Source organism: Octopus sinensis, linkage group LG15, assembly GCF_006345805.1.
Source record: "Octopus sinensis linkage group LG15, ASM634580v1, whole genome shotgun sequence".
In the NCBI taxonomy this organism is placed as follows: Eukaryota; Metazoa; Mollusca; class Cephalopoda; order Octopoda; family Octopodidae; genus Octopus; species Octopus sinensis.
The window spans coordinates 57,964,452-57,991,730 of NC_043011.1; the positions used below are offsets into that span (position 1 = coordinate 57,964,452).

General features: G+C 35.7%; 1 long non-coding RNA gene across 1 annotated transcript; it reads right to left on the reverse strand.

Annotated features, from left to right (window-relative positions):
- On the reverse strand, positions 1-27,279 carry LOC118766444. The gene is made up of 3 exons (XR_005002376.1): positions 27,265-27,279; positions 15,077-15,080; positions 1-291 (listed from the first exon to the last, which is right to left on the reverse strand). It is a non-coding gene; the product is annotated as an uncharacterized LOC118766444 (long non-coding RNA).

Below are 27,279 nucleotides of genomic sequence, written 5' to 3' on the forward strand. Positions count from 1 at the left end.
ATCAGTGAATAAATTTCACCGAAAATTTATATATATATTTACGAGGTCTAGACAGATATCTTCAGCTAGCAGGCCTCTGCTACTCTAGACCGATGATGGGCACAGACCCTGAAATATGCGTGTCTCTAGATGCAGGCCTAGCTGTTGGGGGTATTTAGTCTCCCCTTCGTAAATATATAAGGACACGGGAAATGTGTCGAGGCCGACAGGAAGAGTCGATGCTTCCTAGGGCTAAACAGCGGTGGTGTAATTCCCTTACTGTCACGTTAAGTTTACAGTATACAACCACTCCTTCGCCCCACCACCGTACATATCTCTATGAGATATTTATAAATTTAATATTTCTGATTTATAATAGAGTTTGTGGTATAGCAACAACATGCTGTGTCTACTGTGATGATGAAAAGAAGAAAGCAAACACTGTTTCGATTCCTAGGACTCGAGGTCAGTTATATGGTTTCCATAGCGTAGAACTTACAGCATTCGCCTGAACGAGATGCCTGTCCTTCAGAGCATCAATCATTGGCGGCTGAGTGGAGAGCAGAAACGTGGAATGAATTGTTTTGTTGAAGAACATAACTCACCTCACTGCTCGGCCCCAGAGCCATAATCTTGCTATTATGAGCGCAGCCATTCTCGTGAACCAAAATGAATTCTATTATATCATTTGTGTTAAAAACAACATTCCAGGACAGAGTACGCTACAAATTTTCTACAGTAAAACTAAGACATAAATTTCTTCTAAGTTTTCTCTTTACTCTTTTGCTCTTTTACTTGTTTCAGTCATTTGACTGCGGCCATGCTGGAGCACCACCTTTAGTCGAGCAAATCGACCCCGGGACTTATTCTTTGTAAGCCCAGTACTTATTCTATCGGTCTTTTTTTGCCGAACCGCTAAGTGACGGGGACGTTAACACACCAGCATCGGTTGTCAAGCGATGGGGGGGGGGGGCAAACACAGACACACAAACATATACACACACACACACACACACACATATATATATATATATATATATATACACATATACGACGGGCTTCTTTCAGTTTCCGTCTACCAAATCCATTCACAAGGCATTGGTCGGCCCGAGGCTATAGCAGAAGACACCTGCCCAAGATGCCACGCAGTGGGACTGAACCCGGAATCATGTGGTTGGTAAGCAAGCTACTTACCACACAGCCACTCATGCGCCTTTAAAGAATAACCTAAATATTTGGAGGCAATATTTTTTGTTGGTCCTGGTAATGTGTTTTAGATTATAGAGAAAAAGATTCATATCCCTCTCTGAAGGAGGAAGGCTGGAATGACTCTTCCCAAAGTTGTAGCGCCCTGCTTTAGGGCACTACAATTCTGGACGTATTTCGATTCGTAGATATAGAAATATAATTGGCTCACCACACACCAAATCCCACAATAACATGAAAAGACTAGTTTTTCAATACAATTAAGTCACCAGAATTCCTGAGCTTCCTCAACAGACTTCCACAACGGCGTTGGTTCTTTATCTCGGATCTAAAATGGTGGCAATGCGGAAAGAACAACTTGATGCTAATTCCTTCATTTGGGACAATGTAAATGAACGTAATGCTACTACTACTACTACTACGACTACTACTACTACTACTGCTGCTGCTGCTGCTACTACCACTACTACTACTACTACTACTACTACTACTACTACTACATCTACTACTGCTGCTGCTGCTACTACTACTACTACTACTGCTACTGCTGCTACTACTACTACTACTACTACTACTACTACTACTACTACATCTACTGCTGCTGCTGCTGCTAATACTACTACTACTACTACTACTACTACTACTGCTGCTGCTGCTGCTGCTGCTGCCACTACTACATCTACTGCTGCTGCTGCCACTACTAACAACAACAACGATGACGGCAACAACAATTATTATTATTATTACGTCTGTGAGTTGACAGAATCGTTAGCGTGGAGGGCAAAATGTTTAGCGGCATTTCGTCCGCCCTTCCGTTCTCAGTTCAAATGCCGTCGAGGTCGACTTTCCCTTTCATCCTTTAGGGATGTACCATTTGAGTATTAGGGTCGATGAAATCGACTCATCCCTCCCCAAAATTTCGGCTCTTTCACTTATAGTATAAAAAATTGTCAGCATCAGCATGATCATCAACTGCAGACGAGCAAAAAAGCATTTCATTAAATACACATGACTTATTTCACACAATCTAACAATTCATAAAACTGTAACACAGTCTGAGGTATTTATAAAATCTATCTTTCAATTTTTAAAAGTTACCTTAAATATAAAGTTTTTGTTTGTTCCTTCTCAAGCCAAAACGACAAAAGAATCCCCATTTTCACGCTTATTTGTCTTAGATATTCAGAATTTTCTTACATCGGATCCAAAGTCAGTAATATTAAAAATATTTCGCTTTAAAGCTTGAACTGAAATCACGGTCTCCAGACACTAGCATCAATATGAATGCGAAAAGCAGCTTGATCAACAATCAACTAAACAGGAAATGCTGCCAATTGCAGATAAACTGCATTTTGCAATCTTTGGCATTTGAGACGTTTGAAAGAGGTAAGTCGCTAATCGCAAAATTCTTAAATTCTTCGCCGTTTCGTCTGGGAATGCACTTGCCTGTTTAGTATCTCATCCTCGTAATCATTCACGCTGTTGCTGCCAATGATTTTGGCTGCTTCCATTAGTAAAAAGAATATGTTTTATTGCTACTTGTCTTTTAATAGTAAGCATAATGGCAGTGCCCCAGCATGGCCACAGCTCGTGAGCTGAAACTAGATGAAATAAAAATAAAAATAAAAATAAAATAAATAAACTGAACGTCTTGACTTGTATCAATGTGATTCCAATACCAAAATATGAATTGCAATGTAAAATTGCAAATTTATTTAAAATAACAAACTTTTAGTACTTAAAAATAATGATTTGGTATAAAATTACAGTTTTAATGTGAAATCTCAGCGTGTCGGCAAAATTAAAATCAAATGTTTTGAAAAAATATTTTCAATTAATTTTTTTTTAGTGACAATTGTTTTGGTACAAAACACTAATGAAGGAAAAAAAAACATGAACAATAAAGTAAACGATTGTAGAATTGTTCACTCAACATTCCAACCATAGCCACTCCATTTAGCGTTCATGGATTCCTTATTGGATTAAGATTCGGTGTGTCTCTGTGCTGAGAGTTGACGTTGCTGTGCAGATTTGCTAGTTGTGGGTTGGATGTTTTGCGTCTGTAGTCGGGTTACTAGCCTTGGCCGTTGGTAACGGGTTATTCCTATTTCTTCCATAGAATCTTGGGTAGGCTTTCCAACGACGTCCATTCTAAAGATGCAGAAGATATAATTTTCAGAAGAGTCCAAATGGTAGTTTCGAATTTCTGGTATCACCATAATTAACCTGTGATATTTAATTTTATTTATCAATTAACCGGAAACATTGAAACAGATGCGATATGTGAAAAGCGAAACGATATAAAGATTCAAGATTCAAAACATGGGGTGTAAACAAGCTAAATAGTATGAGATATATAGTGTAGTATTAACGTTTCTTCATTATTTCACAGAGAAAAGAATCGCTCTACATTCGTCCGACATGTTACAAATAGAGCTTAACATCCATCGAATGATATATATGCAATGAAGAGGACATATATGTAATGAGAATGAACGCAGGAGTGGCTGTGTGGTAAGTAGCTTCCTAACCAACCACATGGTTCCGGGTTCAGTCCCACTGCGTGGCATCTTGGGCAAGTGTCTTCTGCTATAGCCCCGGGCCGACCAATGCCTTGTGAGTGGATTTGGTAGACGGAAACTGAAAGAAGCCTGTCGTATATATGTATATATATATATATGTGTGTGTGTTTCTGTGTCTGTGTTTGTCCCCCTAGCATTGCTTGACAACCGATGCTGGTGTGTTTACGTCCCCGTCACTTAGCGGTTCGGCAAAAGAGACCGATAGAATAAGTACTGGGCTTACAAAGAATAAGTCCCGGGGTCGATGTGCTCGACTAAATGCGGTGCTCCAGCATGGCCGCAGTCAAATGACTGAAACAAGTAAAATAGTAAAAGAGTAAGAGTAAAATAGTAGCATTGGGTGGCTTATAAATTCAGCAAAATCAGGACGATCTCATCTTCGATGCTTTGACCAGAAGGTCAATTCAAGGAGGTTAAACGTGGAGTTATCTATAAAAAAATAACAATGTTAACAATGGACGTTATTAGAAAAAATATATGATCGACTTCTGACACTATGAACCGTTATTTCATTTGTAATAAATTCAGTTATTTGCAAATCTTGCCAATATTCTGAGCCATTCTTCCCTTAATTCTTATTGGGTCAGTCATATTAATGACCGTCTGCATTTTTCTTTACATGAAGGCATTGCAAACCTAGTCAAACAAATCAGTGAAGCTTGGATTGGTCAACGTGTTTCATATCCATCCATCACCTGAAAACATTAATAATAAGTAGGGTATTTTACCTTTTGCATTTTACGCTAAAGTATTTGTTGAGACATTACAATATGAAGATCGCCATAGAACTGATAAAAGACGACTATTTATTTCTCCTTTATCCCGTTCTAGTCTTTTACGATGCAATCTTCTACCGTCAGGCAATGTGTCTAGCGCTAAGCATATAAAAAATAAGGATCAGTACGTGTTTATATTACAGTTATTACTTGCATTTCATCGTCATGGTTCTTTGGAGCCCTGCGATAGATGTTCCAAATGGTTATTGATACTTGAACACAACAGAATCACGGTAAACACTTTATTGTATCACGTTCAATTAGTATCTGTAACTTGACACACAAAAAAGTATTTCCTGAAGATGCGGTCTATATGCATTTAGAACGTCTCTCGCAGGGCTTCTAGGAAGCATAATGGTGAAACGCACGTAGGAACTTTAACATTTAATTAACGACTATACCGAAGGCAAACTGAACTATGAAAATCTGCGCGAAGCTCGAAACAGAAGAGTTACAGGAATAACATAATGTTTATGTTATACATATTATAAAGATAATGAACTGTAACCATTAATTGATGAGCAAGTTGAACATTCAGTCACATGACATTTCATTTTGACTGTGTGCAGTCAAGAGAGACAAGAAGATTACGCTGAAGTGACCCGGCAAGAAACATTACAAAGACGTGCATAATGGTTTGACATATAGAAACTCAAGAGAAATAAGGAATTGATTGTTCCAACTCCGTATTCTATACCGGTGCTGTAATGCAGGAATTGATATACAACACAAAGCATTATGACAATGGTCTTTTTTGCTTTTTTCAGAGAGCAGACTAACAAATACATTCAGAGCAAGTAATGGCACGTAACTTTTCAAAACGCAATTTCTAAAACTCTAATGGAATTTCCAGCAACCAAAAATATTCCACCAAAAATAGTGTGGAAAAAAAGAAGTGAAACGGTCAGAGAAACAGAAAATGCAGTATATATATATATATATGTGTGTGTGTGTGTGTGTGTGTGTGTGTGGTGTGTGTGTGTGTGTGTGTGTGTGTGTGCGTGTATGTGTGTACGCGATCTATCATGGGTCGCCATGATAGATCGTTAGCCAATACACACATTGTTCCTCTCCTTGTTTTCCCTCCTTGTTTCTTTCCTTGTTTTTTCTGTGTCCCTTTCTGTAGAAGAGCGTAGGCTCGAAACGTAAAATACTTTTTCTATTCCTGAGCGTTATACTAATTCATCTGTTTGTTTTGTAAGCCACCTGTCTTCGTCTTTTGTTTTTTTCGTAAACTCTCCCTATATATATATATATATCACCGTGATCACCGTGACCGACTAGGCTATCAGATGTTGCTACACATCGCTGGTCACAATGCGCTTCGCATTGTTTTAGCCTTCAAATAACGCCATCCCGCTGGTTAAGTGAGCAGGCCAACGGAAGAAAGAGTGAGAGAAAGTTGTGGCGAAAGAGTACAGCAGGGATCGCCACCATCCCTTACCGAAGCCTCGTGGAGCTTTAGGTGTTTTCGCTCAATAAGCACTCACAACGCCCAGTCTGGGAATCGAAACAGCGATCCTACGACCGCGAGTCCACTGCCCTAACGACTAGGCCATTGCGCCTCCACACACACACATACACACACACACATATACATATATATATATAAATATATATATATATATATAATCTTGAAATATATTCATTTGGTCGTCCTGGCTTTACCATAGAATCAACGTCTGTCTTGAGTTAATTGCTTAAGTCTACTGACTAAAATGCTAGGTGCCTTATGGACAAGTTGGATTTTAGAAAACTCCTGTAGAAAACATTTACCTAAACATCAGAACATTAATTCTAACTCCAGTTTCTATTGTCCACAAAAGAGAAGACGAAAATAGAAAAAAAACCCTCAGATATTATGTATAAATACATCCATTTAAAATTAAACTCGTGTGTTCAATTCATATATAAAAAATACAAACGGACTTAAATACACGTCAACACACACAATCGCAAACACTCTCATGTAGATATGTATGAATACATACATATATAGTATACCATTGAATAAGCATGCATACACACACATATCTATAGCTATTTATATAATTATATATATATATATATATTTACAACAGATACATACATGCATACTATATATATATATATAGAAAGAGAGAGGGAGAGAGGGAGAAAGTGAGAAATATACACATACTTACAAGCACTCGCATGCGCACATACACTTACTCACAGACACACACACACACACACGTATAACCTTACATATTACCATAGACAAACCCACGAACATGCTTCTATCACTATTACATTAATATATATTACAGAAACGAAATAGCATTTTGCAAAATAATGTGTCTCACAAGATGGAGACAGAACGAATGCTTTATTGATTTTTGGTTTCCAGTAAATAAACATGTTATTTAGTAGAAGTTAAGTAAATAGTTCAGAGCTTGTCTCCCCTTATGTAAATGGTTTTGCCTCTACGTCGCTAGACATTTATGGCTCACAGCTAGATTCTTACTATAAAGACTTCCACAGTTTGTTTCCTATGGATTGATCAAATAAAAGAAATTACGAGAAATAGGAAAGATTAATGAAAAAGTATTTGACGAAAAGCCTTCAAAAATGTGAAAATTGGAATGTTTTGTTGGCTAACAGTCAACGCTTGGTGAGTGCGTGAAAACTCACACATTAACGCCGTTTTTACCAGTATCACATTTACGTATATATACATACATTCTTTGATAATACATACATACACACATGTATACAAATACATACACATGCACAAAAACACACACATGTGTAGTGGGCACCACACAGGCATACACGTATACTTTATACATTCTTTAGGAGGAATACACGTATATATATATATATAAATGCATATGCAGACGGAGGTGTAAATATATACACAATACAGGAACATATACATATATGCATACATACATGCATACTTAAATATATACATATATAATTAATGTTCCGTTATTCATAGCATAAAACACTGAGAAATAAATATCATTTAATATTCGCAATATATAGAGATGAATGACTAATAGTTTCATGCCGTGGAAGCACGATAAAATCGGCAGATTCATATATCATGCCTTGAACACATAAAGCATATTATACGTTTAAATCTGCCAAATGACCGAGTTTCCACACCACTAATCTACCTGTAGCTTATATTTAATATACTGTGAATATTAAATGATTCAATATATACATACATACAAACGTACATGTATATATATATATATATATATATATATATATATATATCGAGTGAAAAATGGGATGGTCACTTTGTTTTTGTTTTGGTGCCTCGCTCTGTTGTACACGACTATGAGGATTTGCATCTCCAACGTAAATGGTCTTTTTCCCAAACTTATAATGTAAGACATGTCCTTGGAGTAGTAATTGTGCGAGGCTGAAGAAGGCTATTGACATATAAATTACATCAATTATGCATTGATATAAAAGCCAGAAACATATGTACCGCTAACTCCTTTGCGTCATGTTTTTCTTTTGATATATATATATATAATATATATATATATATATATATATATATCGAGTGAAAAATGGGATGGTCACTTTGTTTTTGTTTTGGTGCCTCGCTCTGTTGTACACGACTATGAGGATTTGCATCTCCAACGTAAATGGTCTTTTTCCCAAACTTATAATGTAAGACATGTCCTTGGAGTAGTAATTGTGCGAGGCTGAAGAAGGCTATTGACATATAAATTACATCAATTATGCATTGATATAAAAGCCAGAAACATATGTACCGCTAACTCCTTTGCGTCATGTTTTTCTTTTGATATATATATATATATATATATAGGAGAGGAAAAATTATATAAAGGCAGAATGCTAAATTGAAGGTAAATTTTAATAAAAATGGGTGTATGGAAAATTTAAAAAATAATAACTCAAACCGGTTTTCATAACAAAGCAAATTTTCAAGATTTGAAGGGGGAAAAGATTTTTTTTTTAAATTGAGGAAACGGGAAAAAAGAAATCTACAATGTTTTTTCAAAAAAATAATAATAAATATATACAAAAATTAAAAAATAAGTATACCGATGCATTGTAGAGTCTTTATGTTTTTTGAGTTCAATAATAGTCCTTGGAAACATTTCTTGGGAGGATTAACATACATGTGATGAAACGTGGTGCTTAGTTTAAGGTGTTTAGTAAAAGAATGTCTAAACAGGAAATGGGGTAGGAGTTATCCAGTTCCTGTGAGTAAGGGGAGACAACTCTGTGGATTTTATGCTCTTCAATTGGGATTATCAATTTTTTGTCAGATAGGATGTTAGAAAAAAGGATTATGGTCATCGAGGAGTTTGCATATTAAAATACTTATTTCAGTAAATAGATTGCGAACATGCTGGAGCACCACTTTGAAAAGATTTAGTAGGACGAATAGAACGGTGGACATTTATCGAAGCGTGGTGCTTATTATATTATATTATTGACAGATCACCAAGTTACGGGGTCGTAAACACACCAAACCCGGTTGTCTATCGAGCGTTGATGGATCACAAGCACAGATAGAATCATACACACATACATACACACATACACATATACATTCGATTGGATTCTTTCAGTTTCCATCTAACAAATTCCCATATAAGGTTTTTGTTGGTCTGGGGTTATAGTAGAAGACATCCATCGAAAGCGCCACTGCGCGGTACTTAATCCCGGATGAGGTGGGTACGAAGCGAGCTTGTTACCACACTGTCACGAATATATATTTTAATGCATAAGTCTATGTATCGTGATGACATTGTTCTATTATGCCAAACGTTTCCATTGTTCCTGAACTTTGAATCCATAACTGCAGAATAATATAGATTACTTCATATTTCTCTCTTTCTTTCTCTTTCTCTGTCTCGCTCTCTCTCTCTCCCTTTCTCTCGTGTTTTCTCCTTTTTTTCACTGATCCTATTATTTCTGTTTCTCTCTTTGTCTCTGCTTCTTCCCCGTCTCTTTCGCTATATATAACGTTATCCCTTCGAGTTATTACCTCCCTTGGTGTAATACATGGGCAAAGCAAATGGCATGCCTAAGCAAGCAGAACAATATTACAGGTGTTTTACCTGTAGCAAATTACAAACTAAAATCGATTTATAATTACATCTCATGTAAAATATATCCCGAAATCTACCAAGATTCAACTCTTGTAAATTAGTTAATGCGGTAGTGGATATTTTCTGTTATAATAGAATATTAATGTTTCTTTGCGTTCTACTCTAAATTCCCCAAACAACGAATCATCATCATCACCACCATTTTCATTCTGATACTGAAGACTTCGAGATGTTGTAATTTTAATGGAGTCACATATTTAGGAAGGCCATTGTTCCGAACGAAACAAATATTTTACATGGAACATAATGGAAGGCCTCAATATATAATAAACACAAAGTCGTGATTTTAATATAGCGTATTTCAAAAAAGGGCTACAACTTATGCATATAAACAAAAATATACATACGCACACACACACTCAGACACAGACACACACGCACACACATATATATATATACATATACGTACGGATGTAGAAGACCACACGCACACACATACGCATATTTTTGTTTTACTTGACATATTTCAGCCGACTTTGAACACTCACAGGAAGATATTGTAAGAATTAATCGATTTATTTAGTGGCAAGGTATTATACGCACGCACACACACACATACACACACACATGAGAAATATATATATATACATATACATACACAACCATACACTACACACGCACTCACATATATATGTATAGATATGTACTTATATGTAAGTACAATATATAATTATATACGCATACATATATATATGTATATATATGCATACACACACGCGCATATATATATATATATATATAATATATATATATATATATATATATATATATATATATATATATATTATATATATATATATATACACATAGAGGCATACACATGCATACATTTACATATGCGTGTGCGTAACCTAGATATTCAATGTTCACAACGCAAAAAATATGGCATAGTGCTGTATTGACACACATAAGCAAACATAAAATTCATTGAAAATATAAGTATTATCTAATAAAACGTTTCTGGAAATAGTATTGTTCCGAATTGGCAGACTGTTTTCTTCTTTCAGCCATAGTTATTATCACTTCAGGCCACAAACAACAAATATTCGTTTGCCAAAAAGCAATTATTTTTTACTCACATACAAATGAAGTAAACTTCTCTTGAAAAGCTGACGCCACTTCTTTGAATTTTTCGATAAGGAATCTTCTCGACGAAAAGGAGATGTGCAAAAGTTTCCATTATTCTGTTGGTACTGTACAAGTCTCGATTCATACTTGTTTTTTGGATCTCAAATTCGTTACGCTGACTCGTCAATGGCTCCATAGCTACCGTCTCGGCTATTAACTTGGAGCCCTAGTAATCCTTTATAGCACTTACCTAGCGTACCTAATCTCTCCCTCTATATCTATCTATCTATCTATCTATCTATCTATCTATCTATCTATCTATCTATCTATCTATCTATCTATCTATCTATCTATCTATCTATCTATCTACCTACCTACCTACCCAATCCGCTTCCCCCCTTTACACTTTACATCATGACACTGTGATACACGATCCCTATTGATCGTTTTTTCTTTTCTTTTCCTTTTTTCTTTTTTTTATTTCTTCTTTCCCTTTTACGATTCCTTTTGATCGAAAACCTACCCCACTTTTTTTTCTCTCCCCCCAAAAGAAAAGCTATACTTTGTAATCTGTCCCGTCTGTGTGCAGCCATGTGTGGCTAATAAAGAAACATATCTATCTATCTATATCTATCTATCTATCTATCTATCTATCTATCTATCTATCTATCTATCTATCTATCTATATATATATATATTATATATATATATATATATATATATATATATATATACATATATGCACGCTTATATATTTGTACACCAAGGCAACTACTTATCATTACTTATAGGAAGCACCTACATAGTGGCCTCTCTTTAGTTCTCCCTCGTTTGATCTGCAAAATTTGTAGCAAATGTTATCAGATCCAATTCATCCGATTTGAAAAATGAAGGCCATGTCTGAACAATGCAGTCCTAGATTCGTGTATCTTAAAAATATATCTAGAAAAATAGAATTAGCAATGTAAAACGTATTCATGTGTGTTCTCTCATGGCTGGGCTGTGAAGAAACAACAGCAACAACAACAACAACATAACGAAAAAGAACCATTGACGTAATTAGAACGGCTGACTCATCCTTCGCTTGTGCATTTTGCTATTTGAATACTTTTTGGTCATCCATAACTGTCTGAAAGTATTAAACTTTACATAAAATCTTAGCAAAGCTCTGTCATAATATATTCAGGGATATTTCAATCATCTTCTTTTGGAATATTCCTTCTTCTCGTTTCTTATACAACTGCAAGTGTTCTGTGATGCTGAAGTAAATTCGAACTGTTTTGTTCTGCGGTGTTCTTTCTCTCATTGTAGAAGTAAATGTATTAAAGTTGTGCGTAAACAAATATTCGAATGTTATTATTTACCTTTATTTTTGCAGTCTTCTTTTTTTCAATATAATTACATTATTTAGTTTATTCGATAAAAAAATTCTTTTTACTTGTAAACTGTTAAAAGAGTCATGTGGTTTTGAATTGTATTGTTATACAGAGAGAATTAGATAAATACATGTGATGTGTGATATTAAGAGATAATTCGTAAAGTGTGACGTAATGCGCGAAAAAAACCCAGGTCAGGCCATCATTAGAAAACAATGATAAAAGTTCAAAGAAACAATAGAAGCACACTTATGCATTGTATTAATGCAGAAGTGTTTGTTTTTATAAAGACAATTATTTTTCTTTATTAACGCACGCCTCCTCGTGTTCTGAGCTCAAATACCAGCGGAGAATAAATTACCAAATAACTATTTAGAACGTCGTAAACGACTGTTATAGGGAGCTGCCAAATTTAATCCTGAAAGTGATTGAAAACATGGGACGAAATATTTTGGGGTCACTCGCGCAATAAGTAGTTGAAATTGTTGTGAGGGGAAATGTCTCCGAGGGTTTCTCTAAGTTTATGCTCCTGAGAACCACTCTGCTTTCTGATCCAAACTTTTATTTTACTGATGATTATGACATCGTGTGGAAGTTAAGAACTTCCACATGTTGGAAGTTCTTAACAACTAGAAAGTTCTATCCATTCGGCACTTCCCTTTATATAACATTATGGTAATGTGTGCAAAAGTACGGTCAAAGGAGGCTGTACTTCTGTTTGATACGATATACACTACACCCAACCGTTTGTTCGTCGTCAGACATATCAATTGGCTATATGATATATCATTTCTTCTGATCTATGTCTCTCTTTCTGCGCTGATGGCGATTCATCGACCGAGAGGAGGTGAAAGCTTCATTGAAGGAGTTCTCTGGCTCGAGAGACAACAACTGGTATCAGCGTGGAATCAAACAATTAAGAGAAAAGTGGTTTGGGGCGAAACACGCTGAATACTAACGCTGATTTTGTTGTAACTTTATAAATGAGGAAAAAGTTACCACAGTATTGCAAAATTTTTACTCAGTACAATCCAAAACAATGGGAAAAGTCTGTGTTTCATGTCTGTCAAAACACGTCAAACACAAGAAGAAAATACGATAGATTCTGACACATGGCATATAGTTAGTTGAAGGCTTTCAATCAAGATTAACCAAGCGATTAGTAGAGCAAACCAGGATCTAAGAATAGAATAACAGTCAACGGTTGTAACTCCACAAAAAAAAAAAATAGTTGATCAACATTTTGCCAATAAAGTCAACAGAGTTCGAAGTGAACTCATTTGTTAATTTTGAAACGATACTGGGGGAAAGCTGCAGTATGTTTTGATATAATTATGATTCCTCGGAGGCGCCTTGTTTTAATTTCTCTACTCGTTTGAAGTTATGCAGCGATGCTGATACATGCATGAAGGGTTTTAGGTGCACACATCCAGCCAAGTAATGTTTAAAAAAAATCTGGTCCTCATTCTGTCAATCTTTTCAGTGGAACGGCTAAATTGCGGGATCGTAAGCCAAGTAACACCGGTTGTCATGTAGTCGTGAGGGACAGGCACAAACACAAACTCTTACAAAACCAAACGCACGCACACATATGGAAAGTGATTCCGCACGATTTCCATCTACCAAATTCCCTCACAAGTCTTTTTTTCTGTCTTTGTCCTATTTTTTCTTGTGCTTGTGTGTATATAGACGTGTGTATGAACATTTATGGTGCGTGTGAGTTTGGGTTTGTATGTATATACATATACATTTGGCGGATGGTGAGCGTGAAGATGTGTACGTTTTCAAGTGAGGGTGGATGAATGTATACTTTTAGGCGCACGCATGCGGGTGCGCGGGCGCACATGTGTAGGTATGAACATGCGCGGTTACGCGAATACTATGAACTTACTTTTACTCCCTCCCCTTACTTAGCGGTCATTCGAATAGCTCTTTTGTCTTAATAACGGCCAATCACAGTAATTTCCCTTTGTATAACGGTCATTTTTTATAGCATTTTCCTATGGCCCGATAACTGAAGAGATGGCGGCGTGGATTTCCACCTCGGCATCCGAAACTCGGAGTTTTATCATGGCTACCAAATAATTGTCACATATTACATTTACAGATAAATTCCTCTATTTACATAATATCGAGGTCTCTTTCTTTCTTTTGTTGTCTTACCATTTTTATCGATATATATATATATATATATATATATATATATATATATAGAGAGAGAGAGAGAGAGAGAGACTGAGAGGGAGTTCATAACGCATCATTTGTGTCATTAATAAAAAGATGACTGCTGAATGCAAGTCCAACTTGAACGTGACAGACTTGGCTATATGTTTTGTCACGCAGTATTTGGAGAGAACCACAAGGCTCACTGCTAGGGACATTGGTGGCGATGTAGATTCCTAGATATTTGCTGCTTTCTTGATATCTTCTTATTGAGCGAGGAAGTCTTGTTCTAAACATTGTAGTATACGATTCTACAACGCGTTTTAGAGTAATTGCTGGATTTTTCCATTAGTTGCCGGGTTTTGCGCAGTTTCTCATGACTTTTCCCCTTTTCCACCCGGAAAAGAAAATGAAAATAATCTGAACGTAAGGTTTAATCCCAATAGATTACCTTACTTAAGAAACCACGAACGCAAATATATGAAATAGGTGAAATCAAACTAAGAATTTTAAAATAAAGAATGCATAACAACAACACAAATAAAGAAACAAAACCCAAACCCGAAACCTTTGTGAATGGAAACCATAAGATAAGCGAAGCACGTGCAAGAACAACGAAGTAAATAACACAAACAATGTAATGATTAACAAGAAAAACAAAATAAAAAGTACCTGCAACAATAAAAAATAAAGCATAAATAAAAGGAATTTTAAGGAAATTTACAAACGAAAACTTTACAAGATGGTGAGCTGAAGCAATAGAATTATATTATAGATGTTAGATTTATTATAGAAACAAAACTTTAAGTCGATTTACCATTTGAGGAACAAAGTTCGCGAAGATAACTCTCAAAAATCAAATATTGATAAATTTCAAATATTTTGTGGCTCTACAGAAAATACACTGCAATCATAAAGCATTTTCACTGCCTCGGTCATCACGTAAGCCATAATTCCGCACCACTTTGTGGAGAGGTTACAATTATTGCAACACCAACGAGGGTTTCCGCAAGTTTATGCTCGTGAGAACCACTCCGCTTGCTGATCCAAACTTTTATTTTACTGATGATTATGACAACGTGTGGAAGTTCAATATGTTACACACTCTAAACAACTAGAAAGTTCTATGCATTGGGCACTTCCCTTTATTTAACATTTTGGTAATGCATGCAAAATTAAGCGAAGTACGGTTAAAGGAGGCTGTACTTCTGTTTGATATACACTACACCCAAGCATTTGTTCGTCGTCAGACATATCAATTGGTTATATGATATATTATTTAGACGCCAGTGAATGAAAGCCTATACAATTTCATTCATTCCTATGTGAAGGCAATCGTTTCAATTTAATTAGAATTATTAGATATATCTTTGTAATATTTAACGCCCTTTCTGCGCACAAAGCGGCGTGCGAACATGTGGTAAGTAGCTTGTTTACCAACCACATGGTACCGGGTTCAATCCCACTGCGTGGCACCTTGGGCAAGTGTCTTCTACTATAGCCACGGGCCGACCAAAGCCTTGTGAGTGGATTTGGTAGACGGAAACTGAAAGAAGCCCGTCGTATATATGTATATATGTGTATATGTATGTGTGCGTGTATTTTTGTGTTTGTCCCCCTAGCATTACTTGACAACCGATGCTGGTGTGTTTATGTCCCCGTCACTTAGCGGTTCGGCAAAAGAGACCGATAGAATAAGTACTGGGCTTACAAAGAATAAGTCCCGGGGTCGATTTGCTCTATTAAAGGCGGTGCTCCAGCATGGCCGCAGTCAAATGACTGAAACAAGTAAAAGAGTAAAAAGAGTAAAAGAGTAAAAGAGAGAGTATATATCACGCGTTGCTTTTAGAGCTCTGTCAACCGTTCCCTACTTTGTCGGGACCCCTTACTGTTAAGTGGAGAGAAGCATTGTTTAGAGCGAAGAAACAATATCAAATATGGGAGCAAAACGTTTCTTTAAAAATTTGTTTCGTAAAATGCGTCGAATATCGGTCAACGGCTGATTTTTGATATCCTCACGATTTGCCAAATCGATCATAAATATTGAGACAGAAATAAAAGCCCTGCAGTCGCCGCTTTCCTGTTATCGTTTGTAACATGTCGCTGGTAATTGATAATGAATGGACGGAGGTGTATGCATATCTCTAATAATAGGAAAGAACAAGTATTTTCACACCTCTGTCTTCCGTTCTTGTTCTGCTTCGTCTCCAACAAGATTTTGTACACTGACTGGCTTATTCACTCATATGTATTATTCTGTTCTCTATTTTTCTTCCATTGCTTTTCTAGTTCTCTTCTCTATTTCGGTAACCCCCTCCTCTCTCTCTCTCTCTCCTTTCCCTCTTTTCACTCTCTATCTCTCTTTTGTCACCTATTCAATCATCACTTTTCTTTCATCTCCGTTTCTATGTTTCAAGTCTTTTATGACGATCGCTCTAGCACAATTAACCGATCCTTGGATACTTTGAGCGGAATAATTTCTGCAGCAAAATATTCCAAACAAAAACAAATAAAAAATACAATAAATAAACCATTTAACGATTTCTAGAAACTCTTGTAAAAAATGTAACTCGGTCAGCGTTGAAGCATCTCGATAATACAGATATTAAAATTTCTAAGTAGGCAGACGATTACACTTTGAAACCAGGCACACAATTTGCTTACGCTTTTTTAAAAACTGATTGAAGGTATCGTATTTATGGCTACTCAATACAATTCATCAAGAATTCATTTCCGCACATTAATTTTCTCATTTGATAAAAGATGTGTTTTTTTACTCAGATAATTTTTTAAATCTTCTTTTTCAATTTGAAAATTCTTAGGTTTAAAAGTTGATATTGTTATATTCAGTATTTATTGTAACTTCTACACGCTGTTTGGTAATTTGAATCGGAAGATGTGAGATGTGAAGAGGCAAGATGTCATTTACACTGATGTTAATGAATCTCCAAACCTGGTTTTCGATGTATGATGTTTGGAGATAATTCGTAAAATGTGACGTAATGCGCGAAAAACGAAAAAAAGAAAAACAGGCCAGGCCATCAGGGGGAAACAATGATAAAAGTTCAAAGAAACAAGAGAAGCACAAGGAATTTGGCTACAAGTACACACACACACACACGGGAACCTGTACACGCACACACACACACACGCACATACACTCGCACACCTACGGATACACACACCGACACATAGACACACACAACTACGGACACACACACATACAGATATACATACGTATTTGCATAATACATTCACAAATACACATATACGTATAAATATATGTTTGTGTGTTTGTATGTGTATGTGTGTGTATGTGTGTATGTGTGTGTGTGTGTGTAAATATACACGCATTTCTTACTTAAATATTTATTATTTATTATTTTTGTTACACGTCCTACAAATCTGGAATATTGTTAAGTGAGATATGTAAATCCTTTATTAGCGTGAAATTACGAAAAATTACGAAATTACGCCAATTGCGAAGTGTTCGGAAGATCTAATTCCTTATTAAAGATTGGAAGAGGATAATTCTATGACTCAGCCGAATCCTTACAATGAATTTGGTGTGTCATGTGGGAACATCTTTCTATTCATGTTATACCTCTAAGTTCTTTTGTCGTATTTGTCATAATATTTGACTGAAACGATAAAGTCTCAATATTTGTGATATCCGGAACTCCAGCCAACTGTTATAAATACTCCACAAGCATTTACTAATGCTACATAGAAACTCAAAACCTTATAAACACAATTGGCAGGCATGGGGAATACGTGATTCGACCAGACTATTCTTTACTGAATCAAATAATCCAAAAGTAATATTCTTCGCTCGAACACATTTTTCGGGCAACATCGTCGACTAAATAATGTTTTTAACTGTTTCTGGCAGGGTTAAATATACATGTGGCTGCAACCGAAAGACAGAAAAACTGGAATGGTTCTAAATCTTGTGACACATTCTCAAATGACTTGCATCTATCAGATGAAATGAATCATAAAATTACATACACTAGAGTCGCGCTCATGTCTTTCCCAGACTCTCTAACAGACATTAAACAGAGTTGACACCTTTCTGCACGGAAGTTCACAGAAACGACAATTCCAGACAATATCATAGTTTAGCAATTTAAGATGGCGAGGCACCTGAAAATGTCAAAGAGAAGACGGCTTTTGTAAATGACATTTCTCTATTCGTATCTTATGATACTAACTTATATAAGTTTGTTGCTTACGGAACTTTAGTGGTTGATTAGATTGTTCTTAATAATATACATATGTGTGTATTTATGTAATATATATATATATGTAAATGTGTGTGCATGTGTATGTGTGTATACATGTAGACATATGTATGCATTTACGTAATATATAAAGGGAACGCAGTGTAAATAACAGAGTCAAGACTAATTGAAAATAGAAGACGCAACGAAAATTTTAGGACAATAAAAATAAGAAAAAAGTGGAAATTTTACCGGTGAGTGTGTTATATTATAAGGCACGAAAAGAAACTGATTCTCTCCAGACACAATAGAATATGCTTCAACACACGAACTCATATAAAGAATCTTGCAAACCAAATCCAAAAACGAAATATATATATATACATATGGACGTATGTAGACACACATATATATAAGATACGCGTTTGCAATTTGACAATGAAATATTTAAGGTCTTCAAATTGTAACCGGATGCAGACTATGTTGTGACTCACCTTTCTATTTACAGCCAAGCAGCCTTGTCAGTTTTCCTCCCATTCTAAATGCTATAAAATATTTACTAAAAAGTGTCCAAAATGCGATTCACGCCGTTAGAACCCTTAATAACTGTACCGTAAGTTGACCGCTATTTAAATTCTGGAGAAGAAAGGAAATGCAATTGCAAAAGTTGTGAATCTGATAGGAAGAAGTCGACAATTCATACAGATTCCTGCACGCCAAATTATGTAATTATATGATTGTGGTCGTCTTGCCGGAATTGTATTGGGCTTATGTTGTTAGTACAAAAATCTAAAGTTTAAAGATTAGAAAAGGGTGAACATGAAAGGGGAGAATGAAAAAAAATATAAGAATTATGTTTAATTTGATAGAAACAAGCGTGGTTTATATATCTGCAAGGAAACGTAACTATATTCTTATTTGAAGTATGTTTTCTCCAACACCAACCACGTCAGTCAAATCGGTAGATAATATTAATGAGAATAATGGAATACGTGATGCAGAGACAGGAAGCGACTAGATTCAACAAGAAAATCCAGACACAGTATATGGAAGTCAAAGGTGAGAGTATAAAAAAAAGCAGATACCTGCAGTGTATATCTCTTTAATAGAAAGCAAGGATCAAGCCAGATATAATTAAGAAGACAAATATAACATGAAAGAGAGGGTTTAGTGAAAAAGGGATTAAATGCAACAAGAGCCAACAATAGCAACAACAACAACCACAGCAATAACAAAATGAATACTCTTTATTTGCAATAAATAAAGATGGCTACACTGAAGAAAAAGAATTACGTGAATACAAAATTCAAAATATGTTTAGCTAATGAAATGGCGAAATGTTTGAACTTTTAGATATCTGTAAATAAAAATGTCGCATTAGAAAAAAAATATAATCAAAGACGAATATGAACTGAGAAAAAATAAAATTTGAGAAATATATAACATTTAGTTGTATTTTAAACAATAAGGTTTACGAAAATAATGAAGGCGTACAGAGAAAAGATTTTTGGCGAATGTAATCCAGAATTGTGTAACATGATAGAAACAAGTAAAACTAAATAAAAGTAAAAAAAATGATGAAGAAAATAAATAATTGAACATTTGCTAGGAAAGTTTTTTTTTTGTCAGAACATATAAATTCGGTTAATGATTGAGGTCATCCATAAAACAAAAGCGAGAATGAATAGTGTGGCTCTTCGAACTTCAATAAATATAACATTCCAGGAAGGTGAACAGACTTGACTGGCAGGAAAATACAATGGAGGCCAAAGGATGGCAAATCTTCACTGCTTTCCTATAAATATTTTCCATGAAGTGATTTTAGAGATCAGCTTGAGTTTAAAATATAAATATTATATAATCTGTGTCTAAAATACAAAACATCTCAAAAGTCTCTCGCCAGTAGAATTTACAGAAATAAGGCTCAACATCGAAATGACAAAAAATAACTCTCAAAAAACAACAGCGATAAGCAATATAACAAAGGGTCCCTTGATATATTGTATGTCGCTAAACTTTCACAGTCGATTGGGAGATGCAAAAGACAAATTTCTATAAAACCTGGCGCTGTTATCATTCCCGCTTAACATTGAATTCTTTCACTGAAACGTAAACCGATTTTTTCTTAGCTTTTAGGAATACTGATTAAATCCTTACATTTAATAAAGATGATATTTAATATTTTTGAAAGAGATACATTTATCATTTGATAAACACGGATGATATAATATTGTAGAATATCCCACTTTAATATCATGCTTAATTTAACATTTACACGCTTTAAAATAAGCTGCTATGAAAAATTTGTGGAGGTATAATATAAGGAAGATATTTTTCACCGAGGTTGACACACAGCAAATAAATAAATTATAAACAAAGCACGAACCAAAAGAATATGCTGAAAACATTGAACTCGTAAATGGAAATAAGGAAATAAATCATTCTAAAGTGATAGAAGAATTGGAAAATGATAACTCAAAATGGTGATATGGAGCCTTTTAAAAACGCCAAGTATCAAATTACACAGGGGTCATTCACACGTTGACTGCCCTTGCAATAACGATATAACTATTCAAAATTCAGTGTTGGGTGAATTAACGAAACTGACTGAAAAGACTAATAAGATGTATCCTGAAATACAAAGCGAACGACGCTCAGCTTTTATCAAGTGGAATGTAGGAGCCATTTTGGTCTAAACGCTCACATTTCTAATAAATTGCGAGAAAGAAAATACTCTCTTTATATAACCCATTAAAGTTACATAGAATTTCAATCAACCTCACATGCTTACATATATATATGAAATATAAATACTCTCAGAAGGAGTGAGTTGATGGATAAGCAGGTAAGAGATAAATTGCAAGGAAAATTGAGAAAAGCGGAAGAAATATTTCCACAGTTATCTCAACCGTTCTGTTAATTAGTATAAAAGAAAAATATGGCCTAATAAGCACCAAATGGAATGTCACATTCTTGTGCCCCAACGTACACATTTTTAGCTTAATAACCATACTTGAAACTAATAACGTGACCAATACTTGCCATATCAAGATAAACTCTCCCTATCTATCTATCTATCTATCTATCTATCTATCTATCTATCTATCTATCTATCTATTTCTCTATCTATCTATCTATCTATCTATCTATATCTATCTATCTATCTATCTATCTATCTATCTATCTATCTATCTATCTATCTATCTATCTATCTATCTATCTATCTATCTATCTCTTTCTCTCTCATACATAAAAAAGAAAATTGCTTAGCCATATCTAATCTGTATAGACACCAAATGTCTTTGCTATGATTTTCCCACTGAGGAACAGTGATATATGCGTGAGAATTTAAATTGTTCAATAAAGCAAACATAAGCAAATACTTTTACGCTCTTATGATATTCAATAACGGAGTGGTGTCCATAGATATTTAATCGCAGAATTTTGATTGGATGATTTTGCTTCTTCTTCGTAAATCCGTTTCTTTGGAAAACAAAATAATCTCAGCTTAGAACAATCAGTGTTTTGGTTTGTCACAGAGGCAGAAACATGATGCTTTGCATGCAACCGAAGTGAATGTCACTCAGGAAAATGAAAATACAAAGGTTTTGCTGGAAATAATGAAAATTTCTATTAACTGATTCAGTTGTTCAAACTATACACGTTGGTAGCAGAACTCGTCTTCTATGCAAAGCTACTGCTCGACAAACTCTCCATCACAAGCTATACATTTTACACCATCACTGAACCCAGCTACCGAATTCTCTTTGAAAAATTTCAGATGTGCACAGTTGTAGCAGCTTCTTGTCACCTAATTACTCCTGGTATCTATTATGCATCTTGTAATCAATGACTGCACTACATTGGACCGAAGACGGAGGGCAACATATTGTCTGAATTGTCGCCAAAGATAGGTGTGTGCTGTCGCAGATTGTCGTGATGAATGTGGATCATTTACATCCTGTCCTTTATATTCTTCCTAATGTATCCCCCAAGACATTAGGAAGAAGAAAGCAGCTCTTTTTTTATTGCCACCCGCTGTTCTCGAACAGATACTTTCTAGAAAGACCGAGAAGTATTTCTTCTTTGTATTTTCAAAGACAGTCGTCCTGCGACGACCTCTGACACGAATTTCTTATGCTTTGGTGACAAAGATATGATGTTATTCCGTGGAGCGAGCCTTAGTTTCCAAAACTTAAGAAACTTTCTTATTGTAAAAAAAGCAGTCATCATTGGTTCCAAATACATCATCAGAATTCCAGCTTTCTCTACTTCCAGTGCCAACTGTCGAAATAGATTTTTTCACATACATTCGATGCGCAAAATTTCCATCATGTTGTATATGGTATCGTGACGACGGTCCAGTTGGGTAGCAAGCCCATAGGTTATGACTTCTATTTACGTGCAAAGTAGTTGATGCATTGACTGGCAGTTCATGTTAGCGATCACAGTTCACAGTCATTCACTGTTTGATTTTGCTTCAATAGAAGTTTTCCTTTCTATTAACTCTCTCACCTATCAGCACACAATGTGGAGGCACATGGCCTAGTGGTTAGAGCAGCGGACTCGCGGTCGAAGGATCGCGGGTTCGAATCTCAGACCGGGCGATGTGTGTGTTTATGAGCGACAACATCTAAGCTCCACGCGGCTCCGGCAGAAGGTAATGGCGAACTTCTGCTGACTCTTTCGTCACAAATTTCTCTCACTCTTTCCTCCTGCATCTTGCAGCTCACCTGCGACGGACCGGCGTCCCGTCCAGGTGTGGAACCTATGCGCCAAGGAAACCGGGAAACCGGCCGTTATGAGCCAGGCATGGCTCGAGAAGGAACAAACAACAAACTATCAGCACACAATGCTCGTGTGAATGGTTCCATCTCCGTTAAGGACCAATAGTCTTCTGTGAATATCGAACACCATGTATCCCTCTATTATAAAAATTTCAATGACTGCACGTTGCTTATCCACAGAATCCATTATTTTTCTGAAATTATGTTTGTTAATAAACAAACTAATTATGCCCACGTTCTCATTAATTTCGATATAACCGTCAAATATTGGAAATTGAAGCAGAAAAATTTAATTAATCTAAAGCAAAATGAAGGTAACCAACTGTTATATGCAGAAGAAAATAAAACTAAAAAAAAAAAACCCAAAACTAGAGGCAATTGTTGGTGAGTGTGAAAGAAAGCAGGCAGATAGGTTTTAGAAATTGAATAGCAATTTCACAGAAACTTAAGCATTTTCATGCTTCAATTAAAATGAATCAGATTTTTAGAGTAAAATTTTAGAGGGACAGTTACGAACATAGTTCTACCTTGTATGACAGAGTCAGCGGATACTAATCACTTCTAGCTTCTTAGGTCAGAAAAAGACGTATATTTGAGTTACAGATGAATAACAAACAATTTTAGTTCAGTTATAATTTCGATAATAAGAAAAAAACACTGTAAGTCAGGCAAATACTGCATATGAAAGAGTAACAATTATTTCGATAAGTCGGGTATATAGTGCTCCAATAAATTAGGGACGCAAGCATTTCTCAATGCATTTAAATTTGTCTGCTAGTTGGAGAACGAAAACAAATACCTAGTGGCAATAGTAAACCATTTTGAAATGAAAGATTTCCAGAAATTATGACTTTTTCGTTTTATAAAACTAATAATTTTCCCATTTAATGTGAAGACTCATTCTTCATAGAGTCATGATAACGGCCACAAGTTAGTTTTCACTCTGCTACACTTCATCTGCAGGCTACAGCAAATCTCGTCCCTCGTACATCAATGAATATAGATTTTTAGAAATGGAAAAATAAAAAATGATTCTGTATTACTGAACAAAAATGGTTGTAACTGCTGTTAGATTTCTCCGGATGAAACAGGCAGAAGATGAATATATTCCTCTCATAAGGTTCCATAACCCCAAAACGTAAGATTAACTGCCACCATCCTTTTCTCACAGAAACCTCACAAAAATCTCACAAATATCAAATTTTCTTTCCTGAGTAAATAAAGCATTGTCCTCGAAATTCCTTCTTGTTTATCGAACACTTCATTGATCTTTGAATACTTCCTTGATCAGCATGGCCTTGGTGATGAAGGCAGATCGGTCGCTGTCTTTCTAAACTGTGCCCCACACATAGTAATCTATAGGATTACAATCAGTGAATTAGGGTAAGGAGATCAGAAATTGGAACTGCTGAAGTCTTAGAAATTCTCCGACAAACACTTCACACGTTTTCATTGAGGTATTCCAAAGAACCGAATCCTTCTGCCATACATATGACACTCTAGCAGCAACACTCTCCAGTGAAGGACTGACTGTAGTTTCTTGTAGATTCACATAGCCGTGTGAGATGGGCCTGGAGCTGTGTTCAAAGATTATGGAGCGAATTGCCACATGCATACGCAGTCACAATGTCTGCTGTGACCCTTCCTGCTGGCCACTGTTTCGTCGTCTCCGTTGCAGCTGTCCATGTTACTTGTTACAACGTTTGCAGTGCTCACAGAGCATCGGACAGAAACTATGACGTCAGCATTTTGGCAGCCGAGGCCAATCGTCATGATACAGGTAACTCTTTTCCAATTTTCAGATAACTTCAAGTTCTCCACCTCAACTGACATTTTCTCAACTACAACTTCAATTGTTATGCCTTCTAACGCCGTTCACTGCTCACAAATACATCCAAATATTCCTCAAGAAAAGAAATATATTCGTTTCTTTATTGCCCACGTGGGCTAAACATAGATGGGACAAACAAGGTCAAACAGTGGGAATAAGTCGATTACATCGACCCCAGTGTGTAATGATACTTATTTAATCGACCACAAAGGGATGAAAGGCAAAGTCAACCTCGTCGGAATTTGAACTCAAAACGTAACGGCAGACGAAATATCGTTAAGTATTTCGCCCGGCCTGCTAACGATTTGGCCCCTCAATCTGTATATGTGTGTGTTTGTGTATGTCCTATATTAGATATCTTGCCACATTCCATTTTGCTTTCTTGAGTCTATCTTTACCGCGAGATGCGGCCGGTACCTATATTTAAATGTATTTGCAAATACCATTAATTGGGCCGCGGCCGTGTTGGGGCACATCCTTGAAAAAGTTCGGTCAAACGAATTGACACCAGGATTTATTTCTTTAGGCCTGGTAATTATGATATAGGTCTTGTTTGAGAAATGCCAAGTTACGGGGACGAGGATACACCAACACCGGTTGTCAACCGGTGGTGGGGGACAAACACAGACACAAAGACATACCCACGCGTGCGCAGGGCAGGTTTCTTTCAGCTTCCGTGTACCAAATCCCCTCACAAAGCTTTGGTCCTCCCGAAGCTATAATAAGCACTTGATGAAGGCGCCATACAGTGGGACCGAACTCGAAACCACGTGGGCAGGTTTGTAAGGATGGCTTTTGATTTTCTACTTCGTGACATTTGGTGAACGAATCGATGTAAAATTAGTGAGTCGAAATATATCTGGAGTAACAGAAAACACCTCGTTAAATATTAAACCTCGTACGAAGTTTCATTCATAATTGCAAAAAAAAAAAATAATTTTAATGAAGGGATGAAGAGCGAGAGGTTATACAAATGAAAGAATTATGTGATTTAAAGAACTGAAACACACCTAACACTAATTTTTCTTGACAGCAAAACTCTCTAAGATTCTTATATTGATGTTCTGCTTCACAACGCTTCGGTGGCAATTTCGTATCGTGTTATCAATAATCATTAAAAATCTCCTTTTGTCATACACCTCACTACATAGGTATATATTCAAATTTGGATTAAATTCAAGAGCATTTATTTGTAAGACATTGTTTCTGCACTCCAATATATATATATATATATATATATATTATATATATATATATATATATATATATATATATAATATATATATATAATATATATATATATATATTCCTTCTTTCCTGAACGTCCAATAATACTATATTTGTTCCACGTCCTCGCGTTGTATTTTTTGTGCTTTCTTGTTTGGATTAACTTTATATATATATAATATATATCATTAAGAGTTTATAAACAGTTTTAGACCCATGTTAAGGCGATTCGTCTCTCTCTTGTTTCGTCTAGCTCTGCAGTAACAAGTCTTACGCTAATTCACATGATTGCATTTAAAGCACGCAAGGAAAGAAGATTCATAAAATCAGTTTGTACCTAAGATGCTTTACAAATTTCATATAATACTTCCTTAACAGTGTCCATTGGCCTGAAATGACAAAGGCAATTGTGATGCTTCGAATAGATTCACTTCATACAAAATCTATTTGACTTTTATCAACGTTTCAACAGGCAAATACTTTTCAATAAATCAAATGGCTATTTTCGTCAATGAAAACAGAAACAAGAACGTTTCTGTGACATGATTGTTATACTCTTTGACTAAAATGAACCACTAATGAAATACAATCACGGTATTTCTCGCATGATTCTTTCTCCAGCCTGACAAATGCTGAAAGCTTTTAACATGATTCCCATTTATCTACAGACCAGCAAATTGAATGTAGAACAAATTGATACTGAAAGGCATATTATTGACTATAACTGCTTTTGATTCCAGCGCTGACCAACGTATATTGTCTCAAGGAAGATATGCAAGCTCTATGTATTTTAAGCTTTAAAAGAAAATCAGTTTTACTCTAAGTGTAGACTGACCTATTACAATAAGTTACTGAATTAAAGGATACCGTTATATATATTATGATTTATGCGTGGGAGTTTATTTCCCAGTTTTGACAAAATATAATTTCAT